This window comes from Poecilia latipinna, unplaced genomic scaffold (assembly GCF_001443285.1).
Source record: "Poecilia latipinna isolate Pla-1442-1.1 unplaced genomic scaffold, P_latipinna-1.0 Scaffold1358, whole genome shotgun sequence".
Lineage (NCBI taxonomy): Eukaryota > Metazoa > Chordata > Actinopteri > Cyprinodontiformes > Poeciliidae > Poecilia > Poecilia latipinna.
Window position 1 is genome coordinate 62,458 of NW_015113974.1, and position 18,803 is coordinate 81,260.

General features: G+C 37.6%; 1 long non-coding RNA gene across 2 annotated transcripts in view; it reads right to left on the reverse strand.

Annotated features, from left to right (window-relative positions):
• The window catches only part of LOC106961987 (uncharacterized), a 28,089-nt gene extending 18,280 nt beyond the window's left edge, over nt 1–9,809 (reverse strand). For both annotated transcript variants that reach the window (XR_001427874.1, XR_001427873.1), the window contains exons 1-2: nt 9,716–9,809; nt 7,382–7,562 (exon numbers count right to left, since the gene is read on the reverse strand). This is a non-coding gene — a long non-coding RNA (uncharacterized LOC106961987). The remainder of the gene's footprint in view (nt 1–7,381; nt 7,563–9,715) is intronic.
• Between the last annotated feature and the right edge of the window lie 8,994 nt (nt 9,810–18,803).

Here is an 18,803-nt window from a genome sequence, read left to right on the forward strand (position 1 = left end):
GCTCCATTTGTTCTGGGTTTCTAAATAGACAGCATTTTCTAAGTTTGGTCTCGATTAGTAAGGTATAAAGCTAAATGTTGGTTCTGCATGTTTGATTCTTGTTCTGGGTTGCCAAGTCCTCCAGAACTTAAAAACCAACCCGGGTTTCTAGGTCTTGCTCTGATTTAAGTCCTTTAAGCCTGGAAATGTTCTTCAGGAAGTCATTTTTCAAAATAAAAGTCGCAAATGTAGATTTGTGTTCTGAATGAAAACTTTATGAATATTTAATTCTGATTTTTGGTTGACCACAGCAGGTCTGGATTACCTAAATATGCGCAGATCTGTCTAACACCAGGAAAGATCCACGACCTTCGACCTTAACCAACATGCAGAACGGTCCAGACATGTCGGGAAATGAGCCATGAGAATAAACTCCCACCGTCAGTTTCACTGACATAATGGTTACAGTTTGTTCCTTCTAAATCCATCAACAAATGCGGCTTCAGTCCGTGCACTTGCGCCCTGGTGAATAATTGTATAAAAACTCTGAATGTAGCACATGTTTTCTCATTTCAACCAATCATTTCGCTGGCTTATAAACTTAATGAAACAAGACAAACATATGGAACCCAATACATATACAACCGAAGAAGTTTTGTTTTTCAAAAGTATTAAATTCGCCAAGCTCCATGGGTTTTTTACTCATGTATCTGTCAGCAAGCATTTAAGCGATCCAATTACTTCAAGGCTGAAACATTTCCACTATAAAGGCCTCAGTGGGCAGATTCTTTCCCCCGGTTGCCCCGCACTCACACCATCTCCCATCCACTTCTCCACATCTGCTGCAAAACAAAGAGGCCAGATGAGGCACGCCACTCCACAGAAATCTGGGCAGACACTGGAGTTTCACTCTGATAAAATAAACCTAGAGAGCCTCAGATGCTGGATAAATAAGCAGTACGCTGTGGCCCGGTGGAGAAGCGGTGCTCCCCGGCTCAGTGATGTAAGTGATTGTTCCCTTTACCCGCTGATTAAAAGGAGACTAACATTCACATTAAACAGGAAAAATTCCCCTAATCCCTGGAAAATGATCAGCTAAACAATTTTGACTGGCAAAGTCCCACAAGAATCGGAAGAATTTAAAAGCTCTTTGATGTGGAACCAAATCGGTCTCAAAGGTTGGAAACCTGAAGAAAAGACTTCATTTACAGCGTTTTGTTCATATTCAGCAGGGAAAAAGCTTTATGTAGAGAGACTATGGGAACTGTGATTAAAAATCCACTAATGGCAGAAAAAACTAATGACATCTGCATTACAACTGAGGGCGCAAACTTGCAAGGTCCACATTAAGGAAGCCAATCAAATCATAGTGGAGGAAATAAAGTGTGGAAAACCGCAACAAACTAAACAGAAAGCTTATATATACAAGATTTAATTTTAGTCATCAGAGTCTGGCTAAAACCTTCAAAACTGTGTTTAAAAAGCTTTAAAATAGCCAAATAGTCACGGATTATCATCTGTCAACTGGTTTCTGTTGACAGACCCTCAAATTACAGAAAACCTAAAACACAGAAACCCGAAAACACAAGAGCCAAACGCATAAAAATGAGGGACTGTTTTTAGTTCCCTTTGAAACTTACAACTTGTGAACAGAACACAACCTTCCTTAGACATTTGTTTTAGTTCATGAGAACGGTTCAGAAAGCATGACTTGAATAAATAAAAACCTAAAATAATACTTTTTACAGGTTTTAATTTTACTTCACGAAGGCCTAAAGTGACCCATCACATTTTAGCCTCTAGGAAAGTATCCATAAAACCACTTTATGCTGTGATCTTCCTCAACTATTGACAATTTTAATTAAAACTTTGATAAACTGGACACCCAGTATTCATATAGTAGCTCCATTTTTATCATTCAAGCACCAAATATTCCTTTATATACATTAGTGTGGACAGTGGACACCGTCTCAAGACTACCTCAGATAGTTATACGTATATCATTGGAGCACCAATGGTGTGTGAGGTAGCATTGTCTCGAGCTGCATTTTCTTTAGAAAACATTAGACAAGCTCTAAGGAAAAGTCAGAAAAATCTCCATCTTAAAGTGACGAGAGAATCAATCACTTAGGTTTCCTCAACCTTTAATGCTGCGTTCACACCAAAACGTTTTACATGTCAAAAGCCCGTCTGACACTTCAACTTTGAAGTGAGACATTTTGTTCTAGACGCACGTCAAACAAGTCAAAATCGCTACAGACGTGCACTGGGACGAGCCATTGTCGCTCTCTTTGTACAATAGCGGATGAAATTGAGAGAGTGGCACCAAAATATTATGTAGTGAAATCTTTTGCAATAGTAACGGAGGCTCAGATGTCTTTGCTGAACCTTTTGTGTTCAGTTTCTATCGAACAAACAACAGTGACAGTTGGTAACGGTGCGCGTTGGAGCCTCTTGATGCTCCGCATTGAGCGGTGAAAGTTCAGACTTTTCAATTCCAGCGTTGGCCGCTTGACACGCATCAAACACTCAAAACTCATTTCAACCACGCGGTGCGTTTCCAGTTGGACGTCCGACTTCAGGAGTCTTCCAGATTAATGTTTTAGCTTGAAACGTTGAATTCTTCCTAATGTTCCAAGTTTAGATTCGTAATCAAAAACATGTTTACATTAACTAGCAAGAAGCAACTGGACTGTCTTTAGCTCAACAAAGTAGCTGTCTACAAATCGGAAAGTTGTTGGATTCTTGCTTTCCCAACGTATTGAAGTTCAAGGTTGGGCAAGACACTAAGCTCCATGTTGGTTTGGGATTGTGTTGCTGTAAACTTGTGTTGCTAACCTTAATGTGACTAAGAGTTTAAACCTATTTAAAGGCTAAATTGCATAAAGGCTGTCCATTTGCATTTTTACACAAAACTGTAAAAACCTGCTTAGCTTAATTGCTACCTTCACAGGGTTAATCTAGAAAAACAGTGGCATCCTGGAATAATTTAACTCCATCTGTAATTTGTGACTGATGGAAAATTATGCATTTCTTCCTTTTGCTGCCAAACCAATTGTTTGGTGTGTTTGGATTTTTAATAAATATGTGTTTTCATCAAATACACAATCAAGAATAGTTTCAATGTTTTTTCATTATCTACCACATTTTTTAGTTAATAAAATTTGAAACTACTGAAAACAAAACCAGCAGAACAAATTTTCTGAAAACAAGATTTTATTTCAGTTCACCTGGAATACGCTGAAGATACGAGCACCTGCACGGTAATGATACACCTTTCAGTTCTGGTTGACATTGTGACATCGTCGACAGTTTGTTTTTAGAGGCTGATCGTCTTTGGGCTTTTAAGGAATTCTTGGTCATTTTTCACGTTTGCTCCACAGCCACCAACACAGATTTTCTACACCTGCAGAGAAAGTGCCTTTCTGCAGCGCAGCCACAGCAACATGCTCAACTTTTCTATTTCTGTATGTGACATTTGCACAGCTCAGCAGAAGAAGCAGCTGGGCTGCATTGTTTGCTCTGATTCTGAAGTCATCAGCTGCACCGAACCTCCACCCAAGTCTTACATCTGCTAGACCCACATTCAGTGCAGTGGCCTAAAAACATAAGAGAGCTCCACACTTTCAGCACACCCAACTCTTAAAAACGCTCCAGAAAGGAAATAAAACATCATGTTTCCATAGTGGGACTAAACATTTTCAATCAGAATTTACATCATGGAACAAGTACTGTGGTTTCACGCTGTCATTTTCCCCCCTTTAGCTGTAATTATTGCTGTATTTTATCTATTTTTTGCTTTTTTAAAATGGTTTTACTGCTTTGCAACTTACATACAGAAATGCAAGCACAGCTCACAAAAAAACAACAATATATTTTGCAATAAACGCGTGATTAATATCAATGGATGATACATCTACTAGACTATTAAACTCCGATCCAGAACCGCACAGCATTCTGGGAGATGTAGGCAGAGGAAAGGCTTTAGCCACTTAACCTGTCACAATAACAAATTTTGCTGAGCGATTGTCTAAAAAATGATTGCGATAAACGATAATATTGTTTCAAGACCAGTTGACACTGATTTAATGGAAATGACTAATAATGCATGTGATTTCCTGCCATAGATAGATACACTTTATTTTCAAAAGAACACATAACACTGGAACTGATAAACTAAAACAACCAAAAACAAAAAGTAAAATGGATTCTCAGTCTCCATTAACAAAAAACGTACTTGAATAAAAACTAAACATAAAGCCAAAGTGAAAATAAATACTGCATTCAACCAAAAGAGTGCAGATTATGAAGTCTGTATACTGTATTGGCCTTCAGTAATCACTAGATTTAAATAGAGAAGATGGGCCATCCTGATGCAATAGTTCACACTACACGATTTTTTGTTTGTTACGATAATCTTAGAAAGTTGGGGGTTCCAAGATTGTTGCTGGTGATTTCGTAACCGATCATCCTGCAGTGTGTGGTGTGTTACGGTAGATCGTCGGTCGTGGCCGCTCCGATCTAAATCAGGGGTTTTCCCCGACTGGGAGCTTAACGCAGCCTGTTGAATGTGACAGGTAGCCAATCAGAAAGCAGGATTCTCCTCCGTGCTTTCTGAGGGGAAATTACAAGGGGAATCCCAAACAGCTGACATGGCGCAACCCGAAGTCCAGCGGACATTGGAGATGATATGTGGAAACAACATTAATATTTATTCAACATTTCGTGCAAAGAATATAGAAATGACAAGGGGAGGAGTTGGTAGCGACGTTGCTACCGCAGTTGATAAACCCGGTAAGTTTTCAGCTGTTCTTCGTTAACGTGACATAAATAGGTTATAATAATTTTCATTCAGTCAGGACTTTACGCTGACTCTATGCATAACAGGTAGATTCTAGTAAAGCATTGATTAATGCCTGATTTTAAAATTAGTTAACTGGACTTGTAACCATTATTTTGTGCCCATGTGGCTGGACACCACACGGCACGACGAACCCGACTGAACCGTTACCTAGGATTTCTGTCGGTTAATGCGTCTCTCAGGTTTTGAAAATGGGCTGACAGTCAGCCGACAACTCGTGTAGTGTGAGCTGGACATTACACTAAGGAAATGTCCTTAGTGTAAAGGCTCACCGGAGTTGAGCCTTTTTTCATTCAGTGTCATCAACAGAAAGAAAAAAGGCAGGAAGAGACGATAAAGCCGATAATTAAAATGAGGTCGATAGGTTTATCATGCGATTAATTGATTTATCGTTTATCGCGACAGGCCTACTCTCACATCCAGCAAAGCCAACTGAAAGGAATCAAATAACTCGCTCACTCTTTGGTTACCTAGCAACATGTTTCTGGGCAACAAGCAGCTTCAAGTCCCTCCCCCAAACTTTGGTTACCTAGCAACAACCTGCTGAGTAACTTGGGCAGCAGCAGTTCAAGGTTTCGCCTCATAACTGCTTAAAAATAAGCAGTTATCTGAATTACCAGTTTGGTGGTATTGCAGATATTTAAAGCAAAAAATCAATAATTATTGATATTGACTGATATGAAGTGCATATACAAGTTTTTCAGCCATATTGTCCTGGCCTAAATGCAAGTAGACTTTAGTAGCTGGTTTGATTGTCTCATGTTTTATGTTTTTATTACTTGTAATTTTGTAAAGGAGCTAATTCCAAATATCCAACTTTTTTTGGACTGTTATCTATTTCAGCAGTTTGTTAGTTTATTGGACTACAACGTTTGTGTGTATCTGAGATGCATTTTCTAAGTTTTGTATCAGTCTGATTTGTTTTTACTATAAAACATGCTCAGATGCTTTTTTTAAACAGTTGGCCTTGATTCAGCATTGCATTATTTGACATCCATCATGCAACTTTAAAAAAAAGAAAAGAGAGACTTGCTTTACAACATTTAAACCAGTAAATCTGGTTTTCACTAGGGTCCATGCAGCTTGTAATATCACACGCCCACCAAGCGTAAAAGCAACGCCACCAATATTCGATACCATCAGTGTTCCTCAGCCAAGCCTTTTTTTCTCTGGCCGTTCCACCATGAAGTCCAGCTTTTTGGACCGTCGCTGTGCAGTGGTTCAGTGGACCGACGCGCTGATCTCTGCTGTGGGGCTCTGCGGCTCCCTCAGGGTTATCTTTGGCCTGTGGCCCTCCTTTCCTGCTCTGTGAGTTTGGGTGGTCTACTCTCTCTTGGCAGAGTGGTGGTGGTGCCATATTCTTTCAATTTTTTCAATATTGAATTTAATGTTGCTTCCAGGGATTAAAAAAAAAGAAACCTCTCAAGACTTTTACAAAAAGTATATTGAAAGCTTTTGACATTCAGATTACACACAGGCCAATTTAAAAAACGAACAACTACTGAATGATTGCTCACCATGACTGGATCCGAAATAAAAATTGGAAATGAAATTCAAAACCAAGGCAGGTTTATATCAACAGCATCTATTATTACAGCGTTGTTACAGAAATTATATTATAATGCAGACATTTTGTGAAAAGTTGTATGGAAATGCAGATTTATATTTAAATAAATAAGTCAGATCTAAACACAATATTTAGGATGAGCTGCAGCTGCTTACTGTTTGTGGTTTTTACTGACATCTGTAAGAAAATCAAACTAATAATATAAATAATATATTTGAGTGAGTCCATCTTTACATTTCTGGAGTTTTAACTTCACCGAGTCGTTAAGTGTTGATCTCCAACGTTATCAACACAAAACAAATAATGGCTTCTGTTTATCACAAAGATGATGCAAGTTTATTCATATTCAAAGTGGTATAATACAGGAAAGCGAAGTAAAATTGGATGAGAGAATAAAATTAAAGATGTTTAAGGAAGTTTTACAATAAACAGTCAAAGGCAACTCTAAAGTGAGCTTCTAGCCTCGATTCAGCATTTTCTGGAAGTCTGTGCCAAATCAAAGGGAAAGAAATGCTGCCAAAGTGATAACAAGAACCATAAAGTGTTGTGCTGTCAATGTAAGCACACAGAGATAGTGAAAGACAACATCAATAAAGCATAAACTGAGTCATAGATACTGCCAAAGGAGTTGCTTGAGAATGGAACCTTGAGGAACTCCACATGTGATTTTGTTCACATATACATATAAATACATATATACGTATACCCATTTTTCCAATTAGGTTAGTAAAGTCAGCTTTGAAAACCGTAAAACTGAAAAAGTAGAACCAAGATGCTGTAATGTAGCGTAATTTTTAATGAGTATCAGTGTTGTTCATAATGTAATACAGGTCAAAAGTCCAAAACTAATAAAGTTATGTAAAATGACAATGATTAGGTCCAAAATTAAGGTGAAAAAGATGGTTTCAAAACTCACAGTGCCCCAGAAATATTCATTCTTCAACTAAAAAGTTGTTCATATTGAGAGTACGTACCTAAGTTAAAGGACTGTTGCTTCACTTGAATCCGCCTTTGGATCTGTGTAAAATCTTTAGTGGTTTTTCCTCAGGAGTCGAAGTGTCGTCAGCATAGCTTGGGGCGAGATTGACGGTAGGAACTGAAGCGCAGCAGATAAAACTCCAGTGTTGTAATCCTTACAGATGATGATTCTAAACCCTGTAAGGTTGTGAAAAGGATGAAAATGTTTCACTTTATATGACACTAATCTGAATAAAAATTACTCTAAAGCAAAACAAACTACCTGGTTTATGATCTAATGAGAAAGAAAAACTGGTTTGATTTGATTAAACTAGAATATTCATAGATGAGAAGAAAAAAATATCTCCACTGAGAATATGCCAGTAGTTGCATCAAATACATGTCCTGCATAGAATAACTACTGTTTCCAATTTCTGGTTACAAGTGGAAACAACAAAAAGTTATCTGAGCTGCATGAGCCAAAGCACACACAAACACACAAAAGCAGTAGTATGTTCATGTCCAGGGGAGTTCACAGCCAGTGGCAGAACTCGCTTTCATCTTCCCTGGAGTGAGATGAAGAGAAAGAGAGAGCAGAAAGAGTAAGAGATGAGAAAGTGCGAGAGATGAAAAGGACAGTTGTGAAAAAACACTTCTTCTTCCTCACATGTAGTTGGTCTGTTTGGGGAAAGTTTCCTATGTTCTGTACTTTCATCTGTCTCTGCTGCCTGTCCTCTGGACTTCAGCAGCTTCCACAAAGCAAGCTAACAATCAGACGAGCTCGTTGTGCTTTTAAGAAATATAGCTTTGTACAAACACTTCATCAAACCCTCTGATTTGACCAGGACTTGTGAACATCAATGCTCTCTGATCACAGTACCCACCTACTAAGTGTGTTTTCATACCAGAGTCCAGTAGACTCAGTTTGAATATGTGTTACTATTTAAGCTCTTGTGGTTCATTTTCATATTGCAATGTGTCAAATGATCCAAGCTAATTGGAAAAGCTGTTCGCCTCCTCGCCTGCTGAGGCGCTGTACCAAGAACTGCTACAAAACACAAAAACCTCAGAAGACATGAGTGTACCTTCCATTTTCACAAAATGAAAACAAAAAGATTTTAGCAGTTTTAGAGTTTTTCTTTTGTCTTTGGTAAAAGATCACAAATCATTTCTCTTGCTAGCGCTAGACTCTCGGGTTTGTTCTGGTTGTATTTACCCAGAATGCCTTGAACTATAGTCCACTTCCTGCGTTTGTAACCACACCAGAGTTCATTTCAAACGAACCGAGGCCGAGGTTTGTATGCAGACCAAAGTTCACTTTTTTTTTTCTGCATTATGCATTCACAACTCCATTAACAAACCAGACTTTGAAAACGAACTAGTTTGATTAAGGCAAACTTTAATCAAATCCACTCTAGAATGAAATAGTAATGTTGTATTTTGTTCTCTCAACATGTGACGTTGTCACATGGAAAAGATGAGACAAATGTTGAGCTACCTTTAGCATCTAACAGGAAGGTTTATTATTCTGTGTAATGACTGTACTCCATTTACAACACTACATATGCAATACTTCATATCAAATACTTCAGGTATCACTGAATAACTTCAACAGATAACCTCTAGATCCAGTACAGCACAAATGGCTGTAATATCCCTTTATATCAAATGAGAATTATTTTAACATGCTACATTATGAATTTTCTTGAATGACAAAATATCTTAGCTTTTAATTCTCCAAACCACATTAGTTTTGTTTTAACTCAAATATCTTGTCCCTTTTTCTCAGACCTTTTGTATTATTGACTATCAAAATAGAAATATATGGATTTGCTTTTAACTATTTTAATAGCTTTTGCAATTTTTAATCTGCACAAATATATACTTTAGTATTGAAGCAATGTAGCCTTTAACTGTATCCATTGTTTTAACAAAATTACCGTATTTCATCTTGCACAAAAAACTACAAAACTGCTCCTTTAATACTGACCCTTTACGCAGCCATTTACTCATTGAGTTTGATAACATTGTTTCTGTGGTTTTTGCAATAACCCATAAAGAAAAGACACCAGAAAAATGTCTTTTACCGTTTCAAAAAGTGAAAAATACAATAAGTTCAAAGTGAATTCAATAGTCCTTCAACTGTTTCTCAGCTAGTTCAACACATATGTACAAATATGTACATTAATGCTCGCATTAGCATTAATTAGCCTCCAGAAATATGTCCCGTTTTCTACACAATACTAATCAAAAGCTGCCTAAAGTGTCTCACTGGTTGACTCTCGATTCAATAACCTCTTCAACTCTTAAAGGATACCAACATTTATGCACCAAAGTACATTTTTACTGACCTGTGATACAAAAAAGACGAGACACAAGTTTAGCATCCTTTAGCGTCTAACATTCTTCTTCTGTGTGCCCAACCTTCTCTATGGCACCAATGCGACTGGCGTCCCCTAGTTGTTGTATATGGAATTGCACTGAATAACTAAAATAACACGAATGAACTTATTACAATAAATTAAGGATAGAAATATAAAAATAATGTCGGGGTGCATATTTTTATACTTAGTGTTTTTTATTACTTATAACAGTTTGTTTTCATCCCTCTACACAACTGATTATGTCACCATAGTTATTTTTCATTACCATGAAGTCTTAAGCATTTTAATCTCTACCATTAGCAGGCTACAATGAATTTAAAATTACTGCTTAATGTGAAAGAAATTATGCTAATCTGTTACCATCACTGTACAGTACAGTGTATGCACCGGCAATCTGCCCCCTGCTGCTTCATTCTGCTTACAGTCACTGCCAATGAGTTTTTCTGAATTGGATATAACAGATAATCTGTGGAAAGTCTTATAAAGCTATTTAGTCAGGAAAGACTCCCATCTCGAAGTATACTGTATTTTCATTTGTATCATCTTAAAGCTTTTTTACACTTGCTACACACTACAATTCCCATGTGCTATGATTGCTTCTGTTCTTACCTTTATATCCCACTTACATATTTCATGTTCTTAATTTCTTTAAACCAAAATAGATCTAAAACACAGTTATTTTTATTCTAATCTTATTTTATAACCTGGCTATTTATAACATAAGAATAATTTGCCTCATGAACTTGATAACTTTCCCATCACAACCATGATGAAGTGTTTGTGATAACTGGCTTCTTCAATGACGTGTATCAGTTTCACGCCATCTGTTTCCCTTAGCATAGGCTGCACAGTTTACATCTATTAAAATGGAGGTTTCTACGCCTTCACTATCAGTTTCAGCCATGCTCTGGAGAATAATAAACATCAATATTTTCTGTCATAATGGCATCATCAGTATCTTATGAATTATCATACTGTGATAATCAAATAATCAGCAGTATGACAGGATGGAGATGACAGAGTTTTCTGCAATTTTATTTCTCCCTCATCCAGTTGGTGCAGCTTCGTACCTTTTGCCCAAAATAGCAGTTGAATGTCGTTTGAGCACTGCAGAGTATCCATTACCCCCTGGAGAGCATGACAGTGTGATCAGAGCATGGCACGATCCTCTTGGTTGGAGCAAGAGAGGGCATAAAAATCACTCTGCCAAGACCGTTGCAGGATTTTGCTTGAAGCAATGCCAGCTACATTGATATGCATGGGCCTTATGTCATGGATAAGTCACAACAACAATCCTCCAAGCTCTATGCATAACCTTTGTGTCTGCTAAAACCCTCAGGAACTCTCACACACCGTGACTCAAACATTGTTAGTACATCCCTCACCGAAACTCTGTAAAGTTCATCCATGCTCCTTTTTACATTGCAGCAGGGTCTTCATTCATTGTGCACCATTCAGTGCTTTTAGTGTCTTTAGAATTGGCTCCATCCTTCTTACATATTTCTCAGCACAAGTAAATAAACAGGTCTATCATGCCAGCTACCAATTTTTCTCCAATATTCCCACTTTTGTAATCTTTAAAATCATCACGTCCGCTCATCATCCATTTCACTCAACATCTTCTGTTGCCACCTACCTGTTCAATCATCTGCGTTTTCTGTGAGTAATTGATGTTACGCTGTAGGTGTCCTGGGGTCCTCCAAGCACCAGACATTATAGGCGCTGTGGAATAAAACATCACTTCATTTGCATGCTTATCGTTTAAGCTGCACCTCGTGGCTTGACCCAGGTAATAATGCAGTTTTGATATATTCACAAGAGATTGAGCCACCGCATTTGAAATAACAACACAGAAAGGCACAGAGGCAATTAAGGGAGTAAAAGAAGAAAAGAGACCAATGGCAGAGCATTCATGCTGACAGAAAACTGGTATTAAAGGGAGACACACTACGAAACTAATCATTTTCTGCACTTGAGTCCATATAATAGGTTATTTGAAGAGACAAACAGCTGAAAAATTCCATATGATATATTATAACTTTGTTTTGTTCGTGTCATTTTAGCAAACAACTCAATATTTGCAGGGTTCTTTTGTGCACCTGTCAGGTAATCCAATTACTTCCATGGTCACCAATATACAGAACTAGAGTACTGATGCATGCATGCTGGTTTGAAAAGCATCTGTGATGGCTCAGCAAATTCCAGTATGGTATTGTGAGGAGTTGGAACAATTTCTGATTAAATATTCCCCTGTTCCACTGTTAGTGGTATTGCAACAAACTGGAAGTGATAGGAAATGACAGCAACTCAGCCGTAAAGTGGTAGACCCCAGAAAATCACTCTTCTGTGTCATTGAATGCACAGTAAGGAGAGTTAATAGCTGAAGACTTTCAAACTTCAAATGACCCTCGGATTACCTCAAGAGAGCTTTGTGGAAGAGGTTTTAATGGCCAAGCAGTTGCCTCAAAGCCTTACATCACTAGGTGCAAAGCTAAGCTTGAAACATCACTGGACTCCAGAGCTCTGAAGACATGCTCTCTGGAGTTATGAACTTCTCCGTCTGGCAATCTGTGTTGGTAGCTGACAAGACGGCATCGCTTGGCAGAATGAACTGAAGTGTAAAGTCTGGTGCTGATTGGATTATGGTGAAAAGTTGTTTGTCAGAAGACAGGCTCCTCCCATTAGCTCCAGCTCCAGTGAAAAGCACACCAAGAAACTTCAGGCGATTTTATGCACTTTGTGGGAACAGTTTGGATGATCCAACCCGACTGAGCATCACTGAACAAAGCAAGATCCATAAAGACATGAACAGATTTGGTGTATAAGAACTTGGATGGTGAGTAGAGTTCTGATCTCAAACCAACATTAGTGTCTGACCTCACAAATGCATTTCTGGAAGAAAGATAAAATATCCCTATAAACACACACCTTGACCTTGAAAAGCCTTTCCAAGAAAACCCATGACCTCCAAAGTTATAATTAGAAATGGTCTGACAAAATATTTTTTTCACCTAAGTCTAAAAGTGAGGTGAACATGATAGGTGGGATCTGGGGGTTCTTCTCAGCTTAAGCTGCAAACCCAGCCCTTCACTGTTTGCAGAAGACTCTCGACCAGCATAAGTAAAAGAAAAAACTCTGTTGGTTAGGACACAGCCTTTAGTTCATGCTGGTAGTTTTGAAGCATAAGGGATACATATTTTATACACCCTTCCCCACAAAGCCAGATTATTGTGCCCACAGGCAGACAGAGCAACCACCAAACACTGGCCTTTGAGGGAAAATCATCCTTTTCTGTAAAGGAAAAAGACCTGAAAGTTTCTGTTGCCATAGTATTCACCTTTAAACAGAGTCGTCATTTTATAGAAGTAGTGATCGCCACAATTCTGCTAATCAACTGATAGAGGAACAAATCTTTTGCTTAGCAGTTAGTTTCTCCAAAATGAATTCTAAAACGCTAATTTATTTGACTGTTTTGAAGACTTTTAGCTGGTTAAAGCTCAACATCTGTGCTGATGTTTTGTTTATCGACTGTTAAAAAAAATCCTTAAGTTGTTAGACATTAATATTCATGCTCTTATTTTGAAGGGGGACAGCAGAGAATAAGATATATAAATGCAATACCTAAGTGCAAAATAAAACATGTAAATTATACAGTCAAAATTAAATTGGTGATGGAGGGTTGTAGTCTGTCAAGACCTGCTCAACATTTAAGTTAGTTTTTTATTACTTTAGCATTAGCATCTTCTGAATATTGTGTAAGCTCAAATTTATGATTATCTTCTAGGGTCAGGAGAATTAACATTTTAGTTAGCGGTGCCCACCACTGCATATAAGTCTGAGAAAGTTGCATCAATAATTATAAAAGTTCTTCAAAAACATTAGATCTACTAATGAATGTGCTTGTTTAAGGTTATTCATGCACAACAAAAGCTGGGACTTCAGGTTAGATTTCTAAAACCCACATGCTAAACTTTTATGCTAAACATAAAACTAAATATGCTAAGATGTGGTTTGTAATCTACAGAATATAGTAAGGTTATTTTTTTCTGTTGTTTTTGCATATTTTTTTGAAATTCTTAGTTAATCTCATTGATGTTCAACCCCTCTAAAACATGCTAGTTTCTGATTAAAGGTTGGTGGTTTTATGTGTTCGATTAAAGGGACAACAATACATTTTGGGATCTGTAACAATGTGACATAAACAGATGCATTTTTGTTTTCCGTTTTCTAACCTTGACAGTACTTTTAATGTATACCACATAAAATTATGTCTCTTTCCTTTTTTTTTGGTGTTTTTCTCCTACATGGTGTCTGTCTTCAGCTCTTTTCACACCATCTAACAGTTGAAGCCTTCCTCTTCCAGCTCCTAGAGAAAAAAAATGCTTTCAGGCAATTTCAGAGAATGTCAACAGCGCTCTTCGCCGGCGCTGCTTCCCCCTCTGCAGCTCACAGGAGTGCTGTGTGAGGAGGTATGGTGGACGCGGTTGGGGGGCGCCTGAAGAGGGGTACAGAACCTGTTACACTGGACAAGTACTTGGCACCCGGAGAGGCCGCAGCGAGCGCAGACCCTTCATCGCCTGCTGAGGATTTAGAGACTGTCTCTTAAATCCGGCTGCCAAACCAAACACTAGCTAATGACGAACAAATACAACCTGGATACCCGAAACACTGCAAATAACTCCTGAAATCTAAACTTGTAAGTTATTCAGAGAGCCTCCTCAAGGATAGAAGAGTTGATATGACCCAAGCGTATAAATTTTGACTGAAACGTTAACACCCACTAGGAGGGCTCCTGAAGTAATTGTTTATATTAGCATAATTAGTATTCCAGTTGGATTCTGGTCATCAGGTGTTGGGCAGCCTTGGTAGCATCCAATAATATAAATCAACTCTAATTTTTTTGGAGTTTTTCTTCCACTTGTGTTAGATTGCCTTTTGTATGACGGCGCACGCGGAGCCTGTCTTCACAGAGAAAGTTATCAATGTGAGAGCCACTGGAGGGTCCATTAGAGATCCACACCAACTGGGTCCCTCTCTCTGTTCATACAGTATCAAAGGCATCCAATTAGGCGTAAGGGTAGGGGCAGAACAATGGAGTGTATGCTGAAGGAGCTGTTTTTGAATGAGTCTAAAAAAATAAGCATCTCCCAGTTCATATTCCATCTGTTGAATCATTTCATTAAAGTTGAATTCATAACAATTCAAGGATGCATCATCTTAGAAGAGTCTCTGAAGTTTTTCTTTTGGATGTTACTCATCTCTTCTTTATTTGGAGTTTCAGCCTCTGTTTAAACATGCTTTATGAAAGGAATCAGTGAAAGGTGAATTTTATGCAAATAATAAAGAAATATGTCCAACCAAAAGAAAAATCTACCAATATTGAACTGCAAATAGATGAGGGATGCCTTAACTCACGTGTCAAACTCGAGGCCTCTGGGACAAATCCGGCCCATCATAGTTTATTATGTGGCCTGCTAGACTTTAGAGGGACCCATAAATAGAATCGTCAAGACAACAGTTCTTAAATATTATTTTATCAATCACATCAAGGCCGTTTTCATCTACTTACTGGCAGATAACATCAGTTAGTTCCTCCAGTTTCTTGTGAATTGTTGTGTAAATTCACACAAAATCAACAAATCATCACACTTTTTTGTCCTAATGCATAATTGTGAGTTTATTGCAGATTTTTTGGCAATCATAATAAAAATCATCGGGTTTAAGTGACGCCAACTTCCTGACACATACTAAACGGCTTAATTGATGTCAAATTATAGTCCATTATCTATATGGTCATACATATGTGCAGTTATCGCAAATGTTTCTAAATTAGTAAGACAAACACTTTAATTTTTAATGCAAATAATCACAAAACCAAAAGCAAAACCCTGGAGGGACTGATCAATATGAAAAGATAGTCAGTATAATGTAATTTTAAGAACTGATTAATATTTTAAAGTTTGTTCACGGGTTTGGTTAATACATTCTAGCACAACCGGCCCTTTAAGAGCGTCCATGATCTTGATTTGGCCCAAAATGAAAATGAGTTTGACATCCCTCCCTTAACTCAACCAAAACTCAGTGAAACCCAATTCAGATTTAAAATTATAGAAAAAATATTCCTCATTATGGAAATATCCAACAACCTTAATGATTTATATAATGAAAGAATAAAACAAAGTGAATGAAACAAAGAGAATAACAAATGTATGTTTAAGGTAATCCCAGTTGTATTTAAAAAGACTAAAATGTTCCACACCTGGCCAACCAGCATTGTTTAGTCTCACTTTCAGCTCCTTCCTGGAAGGAAACCAATCTGATGGAGTAAATGGAAGATATAAAGTGTACCAGTCACACCTGTCCAGGCCATAAAAACACAGTCAGTGTTTGCCTAAAGGAGGCCCATGTCAGCAGAGTCCCCGAAGCAGCAGTCAGCTAAATAACCTCTGTTAGGTCTCTCTATCAAAGTTGCAGTCTAAGGTGGAAGATTTATAATGGCACCATTGTTGTTGTTTGACCGACTCTAAGAAGTACCTGAAGAAAATCTGGAGATTTATGTGGCTTGATGAGACTGTGGAAATAGTTCAGAAAGAGCGCAGAGCAAGTGGAAACACGGCGGTAACTGCTGTGTTTGACAAGGGTTTAAACAAGGCCGCATGTGTCGCAGCGGGGTAAATGGGTTAATCCGAGAGAAAACAATCTCTGAGATATACCTGCTGCTCCGGACGCTCTGTGGACTCAGGATCAAACAGTCATCAGCTGCAGTTTCAACCTCACCTCATAAGGAGAATAACAGGGAAAATATGGCTGCAGCGTTGCTTGCAAACACAAAGTATGAGATGAGAGAAAAAGCATTGATCAAAAATCTTTTTGATTCAGAATGAATCAAGTTTTATTTAATAATATGAAAAGCTAAAAGACAAAATGCATGAAAAACAAAAACACAAGTCTCTTTAAAAGTTTGTCAACAGGAGGTAATTTTTTTATTCCCAAAACCAAAAACTGTTTGACGGATCTATAAAATGGCCAAAGTGGATGTTTGACGGATACTTTTCAACTTTATCTAATTTCAGATCTTTGCTGTTATTTCACACGTTTTTGATTACATTTTCTGTGGAACTGAATGATTTTCAGATGGAAGCAAATATGTGCATTTTTAATTCAGAATTTGAATTTAAAAGGCCTCTAAAATGTGAATGTTCAGTGTTAAAATATATTCAGAATATATTTTTAACTGAAAATAATTTTCATTGTCAATCTTTCTAAATATAAAAAAATCATTGTCATTATTTGTACATGGTTGAAATTTCATTTGTTAAAAAAATTCACATTCCTATTTCAAAGTTATCAAATGTGCCATATTTTTTTCAGTTTCATTTTTCAGTCTTAAAAACATTCAGCATATAGAAAAAAATCTACTTTTCAAAATTCAAATGCAATAGTTTCAGTGTCCTGAAATTCAACTTGCTCAAATTTCCTGTCTCAAATTCAGCGACTGAAAATTCGTGGTAAAAATGGCAAAGTTACTTCAGGTCACAGACATTAGCAATGGATGTCAGATTTCAACACCCAGCCAATCACATGACACAAGCGTCATATTGAAGAAATACGAGCATCACCGAGGCTGGCGACCGTGGAGGCGAACGCAAACCCAACGGTGAGTTTAATGCTTTTATATTTCTGTAGGACTGATGGGTAGGGACTTTCCGGGTTGTTTGGATGTTGTCTTAGGTGAGACTGAGACAGGCAGTCTTAGTAAAGTTGTATTTTTCCAGGAGATGCTACCGCTAATGCAGTAAGCTAATATGGCTGCCTTGTATGGTTCAAGGACGGGCTTTGAATACTTCCGACATTAATATAACCACAACCCCATTCTGTTCAGCTACTGTATTTTTAATGTGACTTGATTTATGAATGAATTAGTACATTTATTGTCATTATAACATAATTCAAAATACCAGTTACCTATCAAACTGTAGATTTACTTGTGTTTGATATAATTTCTACAATTTTAATGGGAGAAGAGCACAGTAGGGTTGCCATCTATATTTGGCAGTTAAATATTGATAAGGGACGCGATTCGTTTTGTATTTCTATAAATGTCCTGTGTGTGACAGGAACTCCTATCACACACATATCAAGATTTAGTGCAGCAACAATTACGAAAATAAAACATAGGACATGCTAAGGTCAGCTAAATTGTGGCGGGAGCTACTGAGGACCCCAGAACGCTACGGATCGATGCTGTTGTCACGGTTGCCTAGAAACGGACTCTATGCAGTCGCGGTGCCGCTATCAACCCGCGTCTTTTTAAAACGTCCTCTACCGAGACTCCACTGTATCCTTAGCAGCAAAATGTTAGGACTTTCTTTGTGTTTTATTTAGAAATGTTCATATATTTTAAGAATAATTGTTCAGTGGCCATTTAATATATTATTTCACTATTGTTTTATTAATGTGACTTACCAGTTGGGATAACCTGACTTAATATTCGTGAACAAAAAACATGCTAACCAAAAAAGCACCAGACAAGACCTGCAGCCCAGGGGCGGTTCTAGACAGGGGCCAAGATTGGTACTGAAGAAATTATACTAAACAAATATATTTTTATTCTTTAAAACTTGTGGTGCTAGGGTAGAGCAATAGAGCAGTTATATTTTCCTATTGAAATAGGATGACACTTTCCATCTGCTAGCTCTAGGATTGGTGTAACAGAGAGAAAAGCTTGTGTGTCTTTGTGTGAGTTTTGACACGTGAGTTTTGGCTTTTAAAAATACTTAAGTATTAAAAGTAGAAGTACTTGCTGAATGCATTACCTAATCCCTAATACAATATCATTAAGTGAACCGATCGTATTTAATTTTAATATATCAGAAATGTGCCATTTTAATGAACAATGCCACAGATAAAGCATGTTTTTATTGTTTACTCTCTGTAACATAGTTTAGACTATGTGATTCTATGCATCACAATTTCAGGGATGGAAACATCATGTCTTCTGTCCTAACATAGTATGAACTTCACTTTTTTTTGCCACTAGTGGCATTTATTTTTA